The sequence below is a fragment of the Tamandua tetradactyla genome, chromosome 6 (genome assembly GCF_023851605.1).
Source record: "Tamandua tetradactyla isolate mTamTet1 chromosome 6, mTamTet1.pri, whole genome shotgun sequence".
Lineage (NCBI taxonomy): Eukaryota > Metazoa > Chordata > Mammalia > Pilosa > Myrmecophagidae > Tamandua > Tamandua tetradactyla.
In genome coordinates, this window is record NC_135332.1 from 110,336,396 (window position 1) to 110,356,873 (window position 20,478).

Below are 20,478 nucleotides of genomic sequence, written 5' to 3' on the forward strand. Positions count from 1 at the left end.
ACTCTATAATACAAACAGTGAAACCTAATGTAAACTATGGACTGTACCTATTAGTATGATTATAATAATATTGTTTCATCAATTGTAACAAAGACATCACACTAATGCATAGTGTTAAATGCAAAGTGTGGGGGGGATGGTGTATGAGCATTCTGTAATTTCTGCGTGATTTTTTTGAAATTAGAGAAGTACAACTTCTCTAATTTCAGAAAATGAAGAACGAATTTCTCAAATGTACTACAACATGGTTGGACCTGGAAAACATTATGCTGGGTGAAATAAGCCAGATACAAAAGGTCAAATATTGTATGATTCCACTTATGTGAAATATCTAGACTAGGCAAATTCATAGAAGCTGAAAAGCAGATTAGGGCTTAGCAGGGACTGGAAGGAAGCGGGAGTTATAGCTTAATAGGTACAGAGTTTCTGTTTAGGGGACATACAAGAGTCTCAGAAATAGATAATAGTGGTTGTTGAACAACATGGTGTGTAATTAATGCCACTGAATTGTACACTTAAAAATAGGTAAAATGGTAAGTTTATGTTTTGTGTATTTTACCACAAAAAAAAAAATAGTGAAAATTTAAATGTAGCAAGTTCAGTGCTGTTTTCTCAGCTTCACAATTTTTTTGTGTCTCTTATAGCATTTACTATATAATGCACTGAAAAATTTTTTGTAACATTATTGACATTCATCTCAAATAAATTAATATTCCTCTGTTGAACAACTCATTTGTTAGGATTTAAAAGTTTGTTAGCATGTGGTTAAATCTTCAAAAAACTTAACGAATAGTGCATCTTTATGCTAATCAGAATTGGCAAATGGTTAAAATTTCTCTCATGCTTTTTCACAGTGACATTTGATCTGCACCTACAAGAATTCTATGAAATACACATTTCAAAATTTATAGTGGTAGAAAGACCATGTAATATCCGGTTAATAAAGACAATGTTGTATCAAATTATAAATATCAATAAATTCTTTTCTCCAACCAAATATACATGGGCATTTTAGTACCATGTAGCATGTGTTTATGAAGACAATATAATTTGATTTTGGCTTGCAGTATATATAAAATTATTCCACATTTTAAGAATATAGCTTTTGAATTTATAAAAAAGCAAATATCCATATTTTAATGTTTTTTAAAAACTGTATTTGTAGTTACAGTCAGCTCTGGCTTACTGAGTCCTCTTGTATGACAGTGACCATTTTTGGAAGGCTGTTTGACCTAGGCAGATAAAAGTTATGGGTCAGAATGTAGAGGAGAAATTCTGCGATGCATGTGTGCTAAGTATAGCTGAAAAGGTTGCCTTATTGATAAATTATCAGAGGAGATGGCAATTCAGGAAAAAAGTATAGACTAAAGAATAAAGAGCGGCTACAGAAAAATGAGGCAAGAGAATGATGGTGAAGAAAGTATAGAAGTGGATGGAGGAGGAGAAGGCAGCTGCAGAAGTCTTTTCAGAGCCTTTGCAAAGAGGATGGTGCTCAAAATGCATTCCTGGGTTTTCTAAATCTATTTCTGCCTCTGGGGTCCTCAGAAATGCTTCCTTGGGTGCTTCTAACCCTCAGGGAAAATTCTGAGAGTGAACTATATTTTTGTAACACATCTTCTTCAGTAATGTACTTATTAAAGTAATTGAATTATCTCTTTCCATTTAGTCATATGCCAGTGTTCCCTGCTGGCAACAGTGAATGCCCAGAAAAGTGAATAGGATTGTTCTATTAGGTCTTTTATAATCTTAGGAATTGACTTAGGAAAGAGATGATGGATATGAATGCCAAGAATGATTAAGAGCACAAAGTAGGCACTTGATAAATGTTGGTTGACATTAACCTATTCGTGATGTTCTATAATGTTAATAGCCTTGGTTAGAGAATTTGTAAGGCTTAGATTCTGCTGTTGGATCTGCCACTAACTCATTAAGTGACCTTTAACAAGTGACTTTATTTTATTTCACTGTAAAATGTTCAAGATTCTTTTCCACCTCTAAAATTCCATAGTTTTTTTAAATTCATATAGGGGAAAAAACTTTAAATAAAGACCATTCTTTTATTGGAGGTAGATGTTTGTTGTTGTTTTCAAGTTCAACAGTTTTAACTAGGGTACACTACATGAATAAGACTCTTTATAACATTATCTAAAGCCAAGCAGTGATTTATTTGAAAACAAAGGGTTTCTTTACAGTGTCATTTATCTGGGCATCGCCATGAATCCAAGAATTATTCTACAGTACTCAGAGAACAGTAATGCAGTTGTATTGGCATTTAGAGTTCCACATAGCCATTCACTAGAGATGAATTGAGGTGAACTGGGAATTCTAACTTAATTTGCAAAAGTTCTAAAATGTGCTTGTGGGACTCACAGCACGAATCACAGTGACACGCAGGTTGGTAATATGGCTTAGATCATGCAAAGCTATTAGAGAAGCTATGACTTCTTTTTGTTGTCTTTGTTTTCTGAATTTCTTTTTAGTAAAAAGTTAATGATATTTTGGATTGTACAAATATTACCACAATAAAACAATGTTTTAAAATTAATGTGAATTTTGGGAGCATTTTTACCATTGTGATATGTTGCTATGCAGGTGACTATTAAGAGAGTTGGTCAGGATGGTTCGTCATTCTTTGTTTTAAGAAGTCAGTGCTTGGCTTCAACTACTGCTATATGGGATATTATGTTATATACCTTGGTGAAAAATGGCTGATATTGTAAAAACCAAAAAATCTTTTTCCACTTCTGTTAAAAGAATCCATTTTAAACACCTATTTGAGGTTTTCTGGGAAAACTGGGAGCCAAATTATCCACATATACTTCATTTTTAAAAATTTTAAACTCTTAGTGATTTAAGTTCATTTATCATAATTCTGTATACATGGTCTTAAGTTCAGCTTTAGGAGGGGAGAAAAGTGGAAAACAAGTTGTGAAACACTACCTTAGATAATGGATGGTGGTTATGAGTCATTATTTTTTGTTGTGTAAATATGTGCAGAAGTAGAACAACCTATCAGGCATGTGTTCTTTTAAAATGACAGATTTCCCAAATCCTTAATGAGAGGGAGAGTGTGTGTGTGTTCAGTGCAGGGTTCCTCCCGTGGAAGAGGTTTCAATTCACTAAAAGTTAAAGCTGGGGTCCCCTGGATGTTTCTGGGTAAGTTAACTGTGTTGCAGTCTGTGTTTTTGGTGAGTAAATGCTGGACCTCCCAGTTCAGTATTTGCTCTTGAGTTTTTCTACAATCCTTTTGATCTAGTCCCTTCCTAGTGGACAGTATTATAGAGGCTTTTAGACTTTATAGGGGAAAATGCAAAAAGCATTTTCTCATTTATGCACCTGAGTAGCTACGTATTTAATGTGTTGAGCTTAAGAAGCATTTTATTCTTTTTTCTATTTTTAAAATTGTGGTAACATATATAACATAAAATTTGCCATTTTAACCATTTTTAAGTGTACAGTTAAGTGGAATTAATTATATTTACAATGTTGTACTTCCAGCAACACCATCTGTTTTAGTTTTTTATGGTACTTAAAGCAAATACCGTGAGATGGATTGGGTTAAAACAATGAGAATTTATTTGCTTATGGTTTTGAGCCTGGGAAAACATCTAAATCTAGGTATCATCAACATGATGCTTCTTTCTCAAAGACCAGCTGCCCTCATTCTTGGCTCCTCTATCACATGGCTGTATCTTATGTTCTCTCCTTTCTCTTCTGTATTTGTTTTATTTCAACTTCTTGCTTCTGTGGCTTTTTTCTTCATTTCATTCTCTTATAAAGAAGCAGAGGTGGGTTATACCTTAACTGAATAGCCTCATCAAAAGATCCTATTTAAAATGGGTTCATACTAACAGGAAAGGATTAGTTTTAAGAATAAGTTTTTCTGGGGTGTATGCACCTCCAAACCACAACCCTCCACCCTCGGGGCCCACAGAAGGCATGCTCTTTCTACATGCAAAATAACATTCATTCCATCACAATATCCCCAAAACCGTGAAGTCACTTCAGTAACAATCCTAGGTACAAAGGCATATCAGAATTGGTTATGGGTGTGGTCTGTCCCAGGGCGCAATTCCCCTCTCTAGAAGAAACCTATTTCATAGAGTTGTTATTAAGATTATGTTAAATAATATATGTAAAGCACTAAAACACTTAACACAAATGCTTGTGGCATAGTAAGTACTCAGTAAATGTCAATAGTTAATATTCTTAATATATAACACGTTATGGTCTTAACTTTGCCTCTGCAGTTTTTAATTACTTCAAAGGAAGACATGTAATACAGCTTTTACCTCACTAAGTTCTAAGAAACTGTAGAGGAAGCACATCTGGAGAATAATAAGAAAGGATTCTATGGAGATGACTCTTGACCTAAGCATTAGGATGAGACGCCCATTCCCCCATTATTGTGTTCCCAAGATATCTGACTTCAGCCCATTGCCTTTTTTGGTCTACACCAGCTCTCTGTGGTTGATTAAGGCTACTCGTGGTTTTACATCCATCTTGTGCTAGTGACTTCCAAATCCACGAGTCTTATCCTGACCTTTCTCCTTTGATCTTCTGATTGATATGTCCGATTACCTACTACTAGATAAGTATTTTCATTTAGTACTATCCCACAGGAAGCTCCAATTCAACATGTAAAAAAACACATGTATTATCTCTACCCTCCTGATGCCCTACTCTACTCTTCACCAATGTAGTCGTCCTTTTATTGTCCACCAGAAGGCATTCTAAATTCCTTTCCCTCCTTTATTGCCTGTATCCTATACTTTACAAAATCCTCTGGATTTTATCTCCTAAATATTTCCTAAGTTTGTTCTGTATATTCCATTTCTACTATAGTCTTTGAGGCTCTCATCCTTTCCTGCCTCAATCAGTGGTCTCCTCTTAAGTGAATATTCTACATCAAACTTGATTCCCTCATCCATCTCCCATATTGTTTTCAAAATGATCTATTGATAGGGCCATTGCTTGTAAGATAAGGTCCAAGGTTTTTTATCAAGGCCTGTGGAGCTCATTGTGACCTTCTGACCTCTGCTTATCTATTATCATTCCCAGACTCACATTTTTAGCTCCAGCCATAGTAATTACTTAGGCGCCCACTATGCTAACTTACTCCTCTCTGTGCCTGGAATGCCGTTCCTCTGTTGTTCACTAACTTGTCCACTTGTCAGCAGTGAGTTTAAGAGCCAGATTCTTTAAGACATCTTCCCTAGCCATTTTCCTCTCTGTACTGCCTCCCAAAACTGAGCTAGGTACCTCTCCCCTGTGCTTCCACAAAAACCTCTGAATCTTATCCTGACATACCATCATATTGGAATTACTTCTTTTGCATGTTTTTCTCCATACTTTTGCAGCTCATGGGGAAGTCTTGAGCTTCCACTTATTTCCAAAGGTGGGAGTCTTAGTTGTCATTAAAATTATTTATTTAATCAGGAGTGCTAACAAAGCAAGAAAAGAATAAGTAATAATATGATTTGGTTCTATGAAAATAATATTAAGTTCGGTCATTTTATATGGACTCTTGCATATATTTTTGAGCATCAGAGACCTTCCTTATTGTATGAGAATGCTGATACTGATACAGTAACATGGCTCAGCCCTCAATAATTTTTATCCATTTCACTAGATGGCAAGTTATAGTATGCGAAGTTATTTAATTATAACATAGGACAGTTCATAGAACATAGTAGAACCTCAAAAAAGTTTGTTGAGTTAATGACTTTTAAGCTCTCTCCATGTACATTCAGCCTTTTTGGGTTGCTCATGTTAGTGTGGTCTTCTGCTCATGTCTTAAAAACAGGCTGAAAAAAAATGGGGAAACATTCCCCCATTCTATCCTGCATACCAAAAGAAGCTAATCCTCTTAAAGTTATTTTAATCGCATGCCTACCTTTCTTAACCTACAATAGCTCTTTATTCAGTCAAGTCTGAACTACTCACCCCACTTTACCAATCCAATTCTGTACTTCAGCAGAGTTAGTATGCTACAGTTAGACCCATTTTCTTAATAACAGAGTAGTGAGAGGGAGTATGGATTCATTGTTCTTCCTTGGGGCAGATTTCTACTTTTCAAATCTAGGCTTTACCATCAGAGCGTAGACTCAGAATTATATATTGGTGTACTAACCAAAAACTTTGTATTCCCCAAATATTTTAGTGCCTTCTGTGGGCTTGACACTTTCCAGTAGATGGGACTTTAGTGATAATAAAATCAACATATTTCCTGCCCTTATGGAGACTATGGTCTAATTGGAAAGGCAATTAAAATCCAAAGTTAAAAGTGCAAGGATGGAGGAAATGCCCTAGGAAACCAAAGCAAAAGCACTGAACCCAGCTATGGAATCAGGAAAGCTTTATAGGTCAATGACATCTAGTTTGATGTCAGTTGAAGAGCAGCCCGTTACAGATTTCAGGGACAGTAAGCGCAAAAGCCTACTGTCAAGAAGCTCAGTGTGCTCTAGAGAGTGAGAGACATTTCTTGAGGCTGGATCTCAGATTACAAGGGAGCTATGTGAAGATGAAAGAAAAGAGAGGATATCTTTTTGTCCTATCAGGGTCTTGCTTTATTGTTTCCTCTAAGTGTTCAAATTAACTCATTGCTTTCTTTCATGTAACTTTTAGGAGAAAACATCAGTATGGATAAAATAAACGTCTGTTGATTCACTAAGCTTCAGTGAAATCACTGAGCTTCATTTCTAGCCACATTGCTGTTTTTCATTCTGTAATTTTTTTTTCCATTTTAAAAGTGAGTACTTAATTCAACATTGCAATAAGAATTGAACAGTATTAAAAAAAAGAAGCAAGGTTGTAACTAAAAAAGATGTTATCAATCTTTAGTTTTCCTTGGAGGGGATTTTGGTTGCCAGTTCTCTATAGCAAAACGATGCTAGAAAAATGTCTTTAAAAGACAGAAATTCTCTCTGAATGCAAGTCTAAAAGACCAAAAATGGTTTACAGATTTCAAAGACCCAAATCAGAAATATTCCATATTAGAGATATCTCATTTGAATTCTAAAAGGTTGACGTAATAAGCATTATATAATTATAGAAAAATCAACTCAGCATTTTCAAGAGGCTAGCATTCCAGAAATCATCATGACAGTTGGCAGTAGCTCATGCCATTACTACCTTCTTTGCTCTTCTGGACCCTCTTGGCTCCTATCTGGGTCATCCAGAAGTACTGTGAGGAAGACAGATGCGGAGATAGATGCCAGCCCATTTCTCCTGCAGTTCCTCTCGGCATAGCAAGTAGACAGTTAGTGGTAAAAGGTATATAATCCATAAATTATAATCCACACATGGCCTCACTCTATTTGAAAAATTGCTAGTTCTATCAAATATGCCAGCACTCCAATAAGGTATTTATGACAGAGAATCTTTATTTTTTCCATCAGTATGTGCTGAAGTTATAGATTTAATCTTGTGGCTAATAAATGAATTTTGAAATATCTATGGAAATATGAATAAAGGCAGTCCATGAATAAGTCAACTTCCTCCTGGGTAACCCACCACCCAGGTGTTTTGTGAACAGTGTCCCACAGAGATTCTGCATCCTCTGAATGTATGACAAAGGCAATATCCAAACTTTGAGGGCTGCAGGTACAGAGCAAAGAAGTTCATTAGTCACTATATAATGATCCGTTTTGCATGCAGTCCATATAGCAGCCATCCAGGTTAGATTAAACGCTTTGATTGCCAAGGAACTGAAATAGCAGTCAAAGGTTTTCTGAAACCAGGTTCCAATTATGGCTGTATTAGACTCTGCTCCATTGCATTGCAAGGAATCAGGGTAGACAGGTGAAATCTTCTGAAGCAGTTTCCAGAACACTGTCTCCAAATATATGGCTCATCCAAGCAGTCCATAACACTTTATCTTCTGTGTTCTTAGATGACAATTGAGATTTTGATGGAATCTGGACAAGAAATGCCTCAGGGTCCCTTTGCATTACTTTCATTCCTAGGAGGAAAGAAAAAATTACTTTGTTGTTGAAGTCTTCTCCCATTTCCTCAAGTCCTTTTTGCTTTTCAGCAGTCATAAGTACACTCAAAAGTCTAGAATACTCTGAGATTGGTATAAGAGAATCTATATAGGGGAGCTAAACTATATGAAGTCTATTGTTTGTGCAGGAATGCAACCTTTTGAGTTTCAAAATCTTCTCGTGATTGTAAACGCTGGGGAATTTTCCTTCATGGTGGAGTTGGGACAAATGAAATCTGCTTCCTGACTGATTCTAATTGTTTCTGCAGAGGGGTGGCACCTATAAATTAATCTTTAGGCCTGAGGGTGACCTTTGTCTAGAAATCAATTCTGATGTGTCACAATGATCCACTTTTTACCAATAAATGCCCTGATAATACTGTCACCCATGATGTCACCCATTCCTGCTTCATGAACCAGTCTTCAGTTTTGGACTCAGAACTGAAGTAATAACGTCACAGTGACAGCTAAGAGAAAGAGAGCCCCAAAGTGACAACTGAGAGAGAGAGAGCCCCAAGAAAAACCTGGCCCTTCCAAATTCCCTCTCACATCCCAACAAGCAAGTTAGTTCATCAGGGACACATATGTGTGTGATAAGGAGACATGAGCTCTCTCAGACATGGGACGAGCCTCGGAGAGACGTGCCTGCCCGCTCACCCAGCCGCCCACTTCTGTGACGGGTGCTTCTGCAGAGGCACCTCCTTCCTGCAGAGGGGGGAGGGCAAAGGACAGTAGGCCCCAATTGGCTACTCTCTACCTCCATTCTGTAATTTTTTAAGCATATGGAATTTAGCACATGAAATCAGAATCACTGCACTTTGCTAGCACACCACCTTCTCGCACGGCTAGGTCATTACCTTCCTGATTTCCATCGCTGTTAAAATAATGTCAGACTTCTTTGCATGGGTTTTTAAGTTTATTCATTACATTTTTGATATATATGTATATGTATATATATAAACAAAGTCTGTCATTTTAACCATGTTTAAGTGTACCATTCAATGGCATTAATAACTTTTACAATGTTGTGCTACCATCGCCACCTTTCATTACTAAAACTTTTTCATCACTCAGAACAGAAACTTCTCCCCCTTTCTGTCTCTGTGAATTTGCTTATTCTAGATAGTTCATATAAGTGAAATCATGTAATATTTGTCCTTTTGTATCTGGACTATTTAACTAAACATGATGTCTTCAAGGTTGTGGCAAGTATCAGCACGTCATTCCTTCTTAATGATGGAATAATATTCTATGGTGTGCATTACTACATTTTGTTTATCCGTTCATCTGTTGATGGACACTTGGGTTGCTTCCATTTTTTGGCTATTGTAACAATGCTGCTATGAACACTGGCGTACATTTTCTCTGAGTCCCAGCTTTCGGTTCTTTGGGGTATACACTTGAGAGTGGAATTGCTAGTCATATGGTAATTCTGTGTTTAACTTTTAGAACTACCAAACTGTTTTTTAAGGAAGCTGTTACCATTTTACATTTACACTAGCAATGCACAAGAATTAGTTTCTCCACAACCTCTCCAATACTTGTTATTTTCATTTATTTTAATAACCATCCTAGTGGGTATGAAGTGGGATGTCATTATGATTTTGATTTGTAGTTGTGTAATGGCTAATGACATTGAGTATCATGTGCTTTTTGTCCATTTACATATATTATTTGGAGAAATGTCTATTCAAGTCCTTTGCTCATCTTAAAATGTTTTTTATTGTAAAATATAATATATATAACATATATACAAAGTAAAGAAAGCAAAAGCAGCAATTTTCAAAGCCCTCTTCAACAAGTAGTTACAGAACAGGTCCCAGAGTTTGTCATGGGCCACGATTTCACCGTCTCAGATTTTTCCTTCTAGTTCCTCCAAGACACTGTAGGCTAGAAAGAATGTTAATATCATGATTCAGCAGTCACACTTGCTCGTTAAAGCCTCGGTAAGACTTCCTCCTTTCCCTTTGATCCTTCTTCCAATCTATAGGGATCTTTAGGAATGCCTACTCTGATTTCTTCATGTTGGAAAGGGGTGTCAACACTGAAGAATGGGGGATGTAACTAATTGATAATCTTGGAGAAGCTGGTCTCTCTGGGGTACAGGATTTATCTGACCTAGGGACCCTCCAGGAATTATAGGTTCCAGAAATTATAGGTTCCAAGAAAGCAAACTTAGTGCATGAAAACTTTACAGAGTCTAGTTCTAGCCCTAGATGTTTTTAAGGAGTGATGTTGGTTGGGGCTCAGCAAACCATGACAATTATCACTATCTAACTGAAGTTTGCATAAGAGTAGCCTCCAGCATTGTCTCTTGACTCTATTTGATCTCTCTTGGCCACTGATGCCTTATTTTATCTCACTTTTCCCCATTTTCGTCTAGAAGGCATTGTGTTGATCTCACAGTCCTTGGTCATACTCTTTCCCAAAGTCAGGCCTCACATTGTCAGGGAGATTTTTGCCCCTGACTGTCATGTCCTATGTCTGGGGGAGGGTAATTATTTTCCTTGCAGAGTTATGCTTAAAGAGAAAGAGGCCACACCTGAGCAACAAAAGAGGTTTCCTGGAAGCAATTCTTAGGCCTTGTTATAGGTGGGCTTAGCTTCACCCTTACAGAAGTAAGTTTCATAAGGGCAAGCCTCAAAATGCAGGGCTTGGTCTGTTTTTTGGGAAGTCCCTAATGTTGGGAGGATACCTAGGGGATTCCCAGATGGGAAAGTTTAATTGTTCCATTTTTTTTTTCCTTTTGGGACCTCAAGGGGCTCTACCCATACTTTTAAATGATTACCCCACCATAATCTGAGATGCAACCTGGTATTGCATTAAGCTATACAGAATTACGAGGCCTCATTCCTGTTCTGGACTCCAGGAGTTTGGGTTGTTTAAATGAGCTATCCAGGCAGGTTATTTTAGATTGTGTTACCAAAAATTTAGGTTCTAGACATAATGAACCTCTCTGCCCTTGGTCTCAAACAGTAGGTGAAGCTCTAAAGTACATACACTATTATCTTTTATCCTGTATTCTGACTTACCTTAGGCCCAGCCTTATTGGCTTTGTTTTTAACTCTAATTGAGACTTGATCTCTTTTTTTGGTTACTTTAACTGTCATTATATATAACTTTGCTAACTTTGAGGGCTATAGCACTCCATATCTTGGGTCTTAGGTGTCATAGAGTTGTTCAAAGTTCCAGGGAAATACCATCTGATACTCCTATAGCTCAGTGTCTCAGCACCTAGAAATACATTTACAACTTCAGACTAAGTGTGGCTGTTATAAGGGTTGACAATCAACGCTCCAATTTTCTTATGAGTATTTTCTGAAAGAGACCCCAGCATATCTATTCTTTTGTTTCTGGCTTATTTTGAACAACATATTGTCCCCAGGTTTTCATCTGTTGCATGCCTCTGGACATTCTTCCTTTTTGTTGCCAAACACATACCATCATATAAATGTAGCACAATTTGCCATTCTGCTTCTCAGTCATTGTATCTCTTGGCTCCCTCCATCTTTTGGACATCATGGATAATGTTCAAAATAAACCATGTCTTACAGTTTCCTCACTTGGTTGTACAATCAGAACTCTTAATTTTAGACAATTTTCATTGGTCCATAGCAACAAAGAACCAATTTTTTAACTGGGTCATTTATGTTTTAGCTATTGAGTTATAGAAGTTCTTTATATGTTTTGGGTTTTAAACCTTTATTAGATATATGATTTGCAGTTATTTTCTCCCAATCTGTAGGTTATCTTTTCACTTTCTTGATCATGTCCTTTGAGGTACAAAAGTTTTTTATTTTGACCAAGTCCAACTGATCTATTTGTTCTTTTTTTGTGCATGCTTTTGGGGAAAGACCTAAGAATCCATTTTTATCTTTGTATCCATTTGTATCTTTGCATTTATAGATACAAATGAGTGTGCTGGTTTGCCATGTAAAATGTATTTCTTACTGTAGGTCTTACAGACAAGAGTTTGAAGAACCTTGGTCCATACTATACCTATGGAAAGTGTATGTTTTAACTCCTAATTCGATTATATGTTACTTAAGGACAGGGACTTCTGATTCAGGTTCTAAAGACTCTACCCTTCCAATCTCCATACCGTGTCTTGGGTGTTACTTTGCTCATAAAAATGCTTTTTTTTTTTTGAACTTGTCTCTAATTCTTCCTATACCTTGTAAGAGCATTGCAATAACGTTTCTAAGTAGTCAAATCTAGGAGATTGGAATGTCTAGTTCCATCCCCATATCCCCCCACCCCCAAAAAACTTCATCTAGGAGTTTTCCGTTTTCCAGTTCCAGTATGGACTGTTACATGACTCTCATCCTGGGAGTTCCTTTTGCTGCTTACCTGGACTAGATCCTTCACTGACTCTCATTTGGTTTAGTCTTTCATTTTGTTCGAGAGCATAACCCAATAGCTTCTGTAGAAAAAAAAGTGCACAGATGGGAGAAAATATGCCCCTCATTATCCCAAACTGTAATCTGGCTTTTTGAGGGCCTTCAGCCACTATGCTAGGTACTCAACAGACCTTTTCGATCTGTAATTTATGTTGTTCATTTCTTGGAAAATTTCTTATTACTTCTTTGATAATTTATTTCTCACTGCTTTCTTTTTAGTTGTGTGTTGAATCTCTTGGATTGATCCTCTAATTTTCTTATCTCTTTGCTTCCTCTTCTTCTCATTGCTTGGTATTTTTGTTCTGCTTTTTCAACTTTACCTTCCAACTGTTAAATTGAATTTCTTCAATTTAGCTCTCATTGTAAATTTCCGAGGGCTGTTATTATCTGATTGTTCCTTTTTTCTTTTCTTTTAAAGTATTATTATTGTTTATTGTTGCATGCATATATTTCTATCTCTATGAAGATATTTTTTCGTAGGTGAATGTTTTTTTCTACTCCTACCATTCTGTTTCTTGTTTTTAATTTAGTTTTGTTTGTTTGCTTCATGCTTTGTTTTTACTTTGCTCTTTTATGTTAAAGGTTTTCTTTAAATCCCTGGTAATAATGGCTGTCCTTTATCTTTAAGAGTGAAAACTCGAATAAATACATTAAGACTGCTTAAAAGTTCAGTGTTCCTGGGTGGGTCTTATTAAAACTGAGCCATATTTTTTGAAGTGGAACATGACACATTTCGTTATCAGTGGCTGTTTTCTCCAGGGCCATTCACTTTTTCCAGAGAAGAATTCTCTCACCTCTTGTCTAATGTACCAAATCCCATGCCTTTTCCCAGATTCTATATGGTAGATCAGCTCACCAGGCCCTTCAGCTTCATCGTCTTTCCCTCAGCTCGGGTATTCACCACTCCTCTATCAGCTATCAATCTTCATATAGTGTGGACTTAGTGTTTTCCTTATTATTTCAAGGTGAATATTGAGAGAAGAAAGCGTAGAAACATCGTTATGCCAACTGTAAAAATCAGAAGTCCTCCTCGGAGCTTTTCAATTCCTGAGTTTCTCCATGCACATCATTAGACGTGGAAGGAATATGCTAATGCTTCTCCTACCTAGGAGTGTTGAGACCCAGTTAAAATTAATCAATGTTGATGTATTTATGAAGATGAAATCCTTATTTGAATATTAGTTGACATGTTGTTTTCCAGAGGGCATAGAAAGTATGCTATGTAAAATTTAAATTACATTTTATGGTTTCTCATTTCAAAAACAAAGAGTTTTCATCCTTGTAATTTTAGATTTTTACTGGCCAGTATTTGTTGGACTCTTATGTCCAATTCAAATATCCAGTGTATGACGTCAGGAGATGATTCATAATATGAAGCATGCTGTTTGGAGCTTTATGAAAAGTTGTTAAGTCTCATGATATTAGGATGAGAGGTTTCCTGATTGTTTTAGTCCTTAACTTCATTTTTTTAAATTTCATTTTATTTTGTATTAGGAAGTATATTCACGTGGTCCATTGTTCAAAAGGTCTAAAAGACTAAAAAGCAAATAAGCGGGTAAACAAAATGTGGTATATACTTATAATGGAGTATTATTTAGCCATAAAAAGGAATGCATTTCTGATAAATGTGACAGTGTGGATGAACCTTGAAGGCATCATGTTGGGTAAAATAACCAGACTCCTAAAAGCAAATATTGTATAATCTCACTTAAATGGAATAATTAGAATATGCAAACACAGAGTTGAAACTAGAACACAGGTTACCAGGGCCTGGGCTGAGAGTAGGGAATGAGAAGTGAATGCTTAATTGGAACAGAATTTCTGTTTAGGGGCAATGGGAAACTTTTGGTAATGGATAGTGGTGATGGTAACGCAACATTGTAAGTGTAATTAACACCACTGAAATGTATACTTGAAAGTGGTTAAATGAGAAATTTTAGGTTTTATAGATGTTATCAGAATAAAGTATGTTTAAAAAAAATGTAGAACTACGTAACACAAACAGTGAAACCTAATGTAAGCTATGGACTATACTTATTAGTATAATTATAATATTGTTTCATCAATTGTAACAAAGACATCGTAGTAATGTAGAGTGTTAAATGCAAGGTGTGGGGGGATGATATATGGGAATTCTGCACTTTCTGCATGATTTTTCTGTGAAAGTACTTCTCTCATTTCAAAAAAAGACGAACAAAGTTCTCAAATGTACTACAGTAAGGATGGACCTAGAAAACATTATGCTAAGTGAAATAAGCCAGACGCAAAAGAATAATTCCACTTATGTGAAATATCTAGAATAGGCAAATTCATAGAGGCTGAAAGCAGATTAGGGCTTAGCAGGGGCTGGGAGGAAGGAGGAATGGGAAGTTATTTCTTAATAGGTACAGAGTTTCTGTTTGAGGGGCTAGAAGGGGTCTTGGAAATAGATAATAGTGCTGGTTGTACAACATGGTATGTAATTAGTGTCATTGAATTGTGCGCTTACGTTTTTATGTATTTTACCAGAATAAAAAAATAGTGAAAATTTAAATGTTAACAAGTTCGAGTGCTATTTTCTCAGCTTTCATAATTTTTTTATGTCTTTGTTATAGGATTTGCTAGTATAATGCCCTGAAATTTTTTTTCTTAAAAGTATTGACATTCATCTCAAATGGTGTTTTCTGATAATTTTTAAGTTCCTTGACATCTGTGCCATTTTGGTATAAACCTAGAAAGCCTCTTGTCTTTTAAACTCCTGGCCACTGAGGGTGGATTTTTTGTTTGTTTGTTTTATTTGTTAAATCTATATCAAAGATTAATGTGGGGTGCTCTGCAGAAAGCATAGTAGACAGAAACAAGAATTAGTGCTGGGTGGGCCTGGTCTTGAATTCCAATGCTACTAACTGTGTGAATTTGAGCAAGTTACTTAATGCTTTACTTTCTGCAGATAAGCTTTTCCCCTTTGTAGGGATTATATGAGATAATACATATAAACCCTTAGCACCACATTTGGTTCCATAAATGTTAGCTCTTTTTATTAAGGCATGTAAAGCATCTTGCACTGCGCCTTTTCCTCCTACTTTTCCTCCTACTTACATGTTCAGGATGTTCTGCTGAGTCAAAACTACCAGTAGGAAGTTATATAATATAGAATCTTTCTTCTCATTCTTAGATGATTTTATTTGGAGGTAGTTTTGGTAAATTTAAAAATACTGCCACTAAAGTAGTATTTAATCTTGGCTGTCCTGAATTGGTAACCTATAAAAACAGTGGTTAGTTGCTGAAGAGAGCTCCATGTTTTAAAAATAATTTATTTACCAAGCCTCTCAGGCTGGGGGTATTACCTAGGGGAATTTATAAATATGTCAAACCTTGATAGATTCTTCCTTTTTATGCCAACACAGTATAAATATGCTGGGAGCATTCTGCCTGTGGGGTGGGTTTTGTCCTGCTGTCAGCGGCCTTACGAGCACCCTGATACCTCGGGACTTGGCTTTGTGTTTGCTCACCCGGTCCTGTGGCTAGCGCCTTCTGGACTCGCCGTTTCCTCTCACACCACTGATTTTGAGATCAATAAACTCTCTACATGACAAGTAGAAGCAGATTCATCAATTTTAATTTTGAAAGCTGCTTAGATAGTGTTGTCATCAATTTGCCTGAGTTACTTTTGGTGGGCTCATCAATTTGAAACCCATCAAGTCTGAATTTGCCATTAGGGACTACTGACTTCACTATTAAATTATTTTCTGTGAAACTCTCACTACATATTCTAGTGGTATGGATGTTACTGTGAGAGAATGGTGAAGAAAATATGAAGAGAGCAAGAATAGATCCATTTTGTATTAGTCAGAAAATTACTCTTCAGTCCACTTACTGAAATGAGCTATCTTTGGGCAACATATGGCAAAATGAACAAAACTTGCTTTGTTTCATCTGATAGAAAAATTATTATTTTTTACTGGGCTGTTTCTTTTTAATTTTTTAAAATTTATTAATTAGAAAAAAATTAACAAACCAAATAAAACATCGACATATATAATCAGTAATTCACAATATCATCACTTAGTTGCATATTCATCACTTCTTAGAACATTTACATCAGTTCAGAAAAAGAAATAAAAAGACAATAGAAAAAGAAAACAAAAACAGAAAAGGAAAAAAAAAGATTATACCTACTATACCCCTTACCCCTCACTTTCATTGATCCCTAGCATTTCAAACTAAATTTATTTTAACATTTGTTCTCCCATTATTTATTTTTATTCCATATGTTCTACTCGTTTGTTGACAAGGTAGATAAAAGAGCATCAGACACAAGGTTTTCACAATCACACAGTCACATTGTGAAAGCTATATCATTATTCAATCATCCTCAAGAAACATGGCTACTGGAACACAGCTCTACATTTTCAGGCAGTTCCCTCCAGCCTCTCCATTACATCTTGAATAACAAGGTGTTATCTACTTAATGCGTAAGAATAACCTCCAGGATAACCTCTCGACTCTGTTTGGAATCTCTCAGCCATTGACACTTTGTCTCATTTCACTCTTTCCCCTTTTGGTCGAGAAGGTTTTCTCAATCCCTTGATGCTAAGTCTCAGCTCATTCTAGGTTTTTTCTCAATCCCTTGATGCTGAGTTTCAGCTCATTCTAGGATTTCTGTCCCATGTTGCCAGGAAGGTCCACACCCCTGGGAGTCATGTCCCACGCAGAGAGGGGGAGGGTGGTGAGACTGCTCGTCATGTTGGCTGGAGAGAGAGGCCACATGTGAGCAACAAAAGAGGCTCTCTTGGGGGTGACTCTTAGGCCTAAATTTTAAGTAGACTTGACCTATCCTTTGTTGGGTTAAGTTTCATATGAACAAACCCCAAGACTGGGGGCTCAGCCTATAGCTTTGGTTGTCCACACTGCTTGTGAGAATATCAAGAATTCAACTTGGGGAAGTTGAATTTCTCCCCGTTCTCACCATTCCCTGAAGGGGGCTTTGCAGATACTTTTCCACTCACTGATTGAATCACTCTGGGATTCATCGGGGCATCACTCTGGACAAACCAACAAAATCTCATGTCCTACCTGAGATGCCAAGTATTTATGGTGTTCAATCAAACTAGTGGGCTGTTTCTTGCATTTAGAAGACTGTTATTCTGAAGTTTCAAAGCTCAGTATTATGTAGTTTTAGAGATGTATTTTTTATTAAAATAAAAATCTGCATTTACTCTTTTAGTTTAGAAGACAAAAGGGTTTAATGTTCTGGGCATATAGTGGACTTAGATTTGAATTGTTTAAAATATTTTTTATAAACTGTTTATTTTTAACACATTATTAAAATATATAAGAGAATATTTATAGAATGTATAATATAAAGAATAACAGAGAAGCAAACATCCATGTATATATCACTCATTTTAAGAAATAAAATATCACCAAGATGTTAGATTCCCCATGGGACCTTCCTCAATTCCATTTGTCTCCCTCCTTTCCCTCAAGTAAGCATGACAAAATTTTGTGTTTATTTTCTATTTGTGTGTGAGTGTGGTAAAATACATAAAATATAAAATTTACTGTTTTAAACATTTTCCTTGACTTTTCGTAAAACCAGTTTTTACATTTGTATTCATTCCTAAAGTATATTGTTTAATTTTTTGTTTTTGAAATGTCTATAAATGGAATCATTTATAGTCCCATTCTTCTGAGACTTATTTTTTATATATTTGTTGTGACTTTCATCCATTAGAGCTGTAGTTCATTTATTTTAATCTCTATGTTGTACTCCACCATGTAATTATCCCCAATTTTTTTAGCTACTTCTCTCGTGATGGATTTTTTTTTTTTTTTTTTTGGCTAGTACAAACATTGATTTCTTATATTTTTCTCTTGGTGCATGTAAGCAGGACTGGACTTGCTAGGCCAGTTACTTAATTCGTGAATTTCATTTAAAATATCATTTGTTTTTCTTTGAATTTAAGAAGGATTTGAAATTGAGAAAATTTGGTGGTTTGCTGATGATGTATCAATTCTAGCAATTTTTCTAAGAAAAATAACTTGCTTTTGAATTTATATAGAGATAGTTTAAGATACAAGTTTGGAATTCCAGATAATTTAGATATGTTTATTATATAGATAGTCAATTTTAAGAATCAGAATAAAATATTAATAATATTGGCTAGCTTTTATTGAGTACATGCCAAATGAATATCAGCCTGGAAGTAGTTTTTTGAGGATGGGTAATGTGGAGAGGTAAAAAATTTCTCTCAGGTTTCTTGTTTATAGAACAAAAAAGGAATTTTCTAAATATTCAGTTCCCCTTGATCCATGGTGTATCTTATATCTGGAAGTCAGGTGACTTTAAAAATTAACTTTTTACTGTGATATTTAGAATTCAAGAAAAGATGAGTAAATAATGGCTCTTATAATTGTCTTAACATCACAATTTTTACTGCCAGTGCTTTCTTTTTATGTATCTTGACATATTTTACAAATGGAATTTATATGCATTTCTGATTTAATGTGCCCCTTAAAAAAAAATTCTTTGTTTATAAAATTCTCTCTTAAAATTTTCTTCCTTCCTACCTCCTTAAGAATTTATTTTTGCTTTTGTGTGGGCTAGGCACCTATTTATCTAGGTGCTGGCAAGGCAGGAAGAAACAAGATTCAATCCTGCCCCCAAAGAACTTAGATTTAGTGGAAAAGAGGGATAAATATACTGGCAATTCCCAGGTGTTGTTCTTTGATAGAGGGTGTTACATGTTTGGTTTTAAGAAATGTCAAGTGGTGAGGGAAATCCCCCATTTATAAGATATATAGATTTGATTTTTAAAAACAGCAATACATTAAAGTTCTTGTTTATATACATTTTATAGGTCACTTCTTTACATATATATTTTAAAAATAAAAATAAAATTTTTTATGAACTTCTTAAAACACCATTCTATTTTCCTATTTGAATTCCATGAAAAAAAAGGAAAACCTGATTTCCTTATTGCTTTAAGTACTTTTTTTTGCATTTTTATTAATAAAACTAATCCAAATAAACACAAACATTCTTAATATATGAACATTCCATACTTTGTGTGCAATCAATGGCTCCCAATATCCTCACATAGTTGTATATTCATCACTGTGTTCGTTTCTCAGAACATTTACATCACTCCGGAAAAAGAAATAAAAAGAAAAAACTCATACATACCATACCCCTTACCCCTCCCTCTCATTGACTACTAGTATTTCTCTCTACCCAATTTATTTCAACATTTATTCCCCCCATTATTTATTTATTTTTAATCCATAATTTTTACTCATCTGTCCATATCATAGATTAAAGAAGCATCAGAACGAGGTTTTCACAATCACACAGTCACTTTGTGAAAGCTATATTATTATATAATCATCTTAAAGAAACATGGCTACTGGAACACAGCTCTACAGCTTCAGGCACTTCCCTCTAGCCTCTCTAATACACCTTAAAGTAAAAAGAGGAAATCTGTATAACGTGTAAGAATGACCTCCAGGATAACCTCTCTACTCTATTTGAAATCTCTCAGCCACTGACACTTTGTCTCATTTCTCTCTTCCCCCTTTCAGTCAAGAAGGTTTTCTCAATATCTTGATGCTGAGTCCCAGCTCATTCTAGGATTTCTTGACAAATTACTCTTAATAGAAGTTTACACCAATTTGTAATTCTACCAGTACTTTATGAGAATTTCTGTTTCCCTACATTCTTTTTTTTTATATTTAAAAGTTTTTCATTTTTATTGCTATTTTTATATATTCATACACCGTGTAATCATCCAAAGTGTACAATCAGTGGGTCACAATATCATCATCATCATCATACCACTGTGTATTTACCACCATGGTTGACTTTTTTTTCTTCTTTAAGTACTTTTTTAATACCATTAGTCATAGAATGCATGGGTGGTTCAGTGGTAGAATACTCGCCTCCCATCTGGGAAACCAGGGTTCGATTCCCAGACCATGCACCCCCCCCCCCCCCAAAAAAAAGTGAGCCTTAATACCATGAGTCATGACTTCTGGAAGCTTCTTATTCAGAAACTTTTTGACAATCATTGATCACATCTTTTCATTATTTTAATGAAATTATAAGAATGGCAC

At 35.6% G+C, this 20,478-nt stretch overlaps 1 protein-coding gene and 1 pseudogene across 6 annotated transcripts in view; one reads left to right on the forward strand and one right to left on the reverse strand.

The window, feature by feature from the left end:
• Positions 1-20,478, forward strand: part of SGK3 (serum/glucocorticoid regulated kinase family member 3) — a 243,790-nt gene that overhangs the window by 120,917 nt on the left and 102,395 nt on the right. The gene's annotated exons all lie outside the window — the stretch shown is intronic.
• LOC143686800 (centromere protein L pseudogene) lies at positions 7,311-8,042 on the reverse strand (annotated as a pseudogene).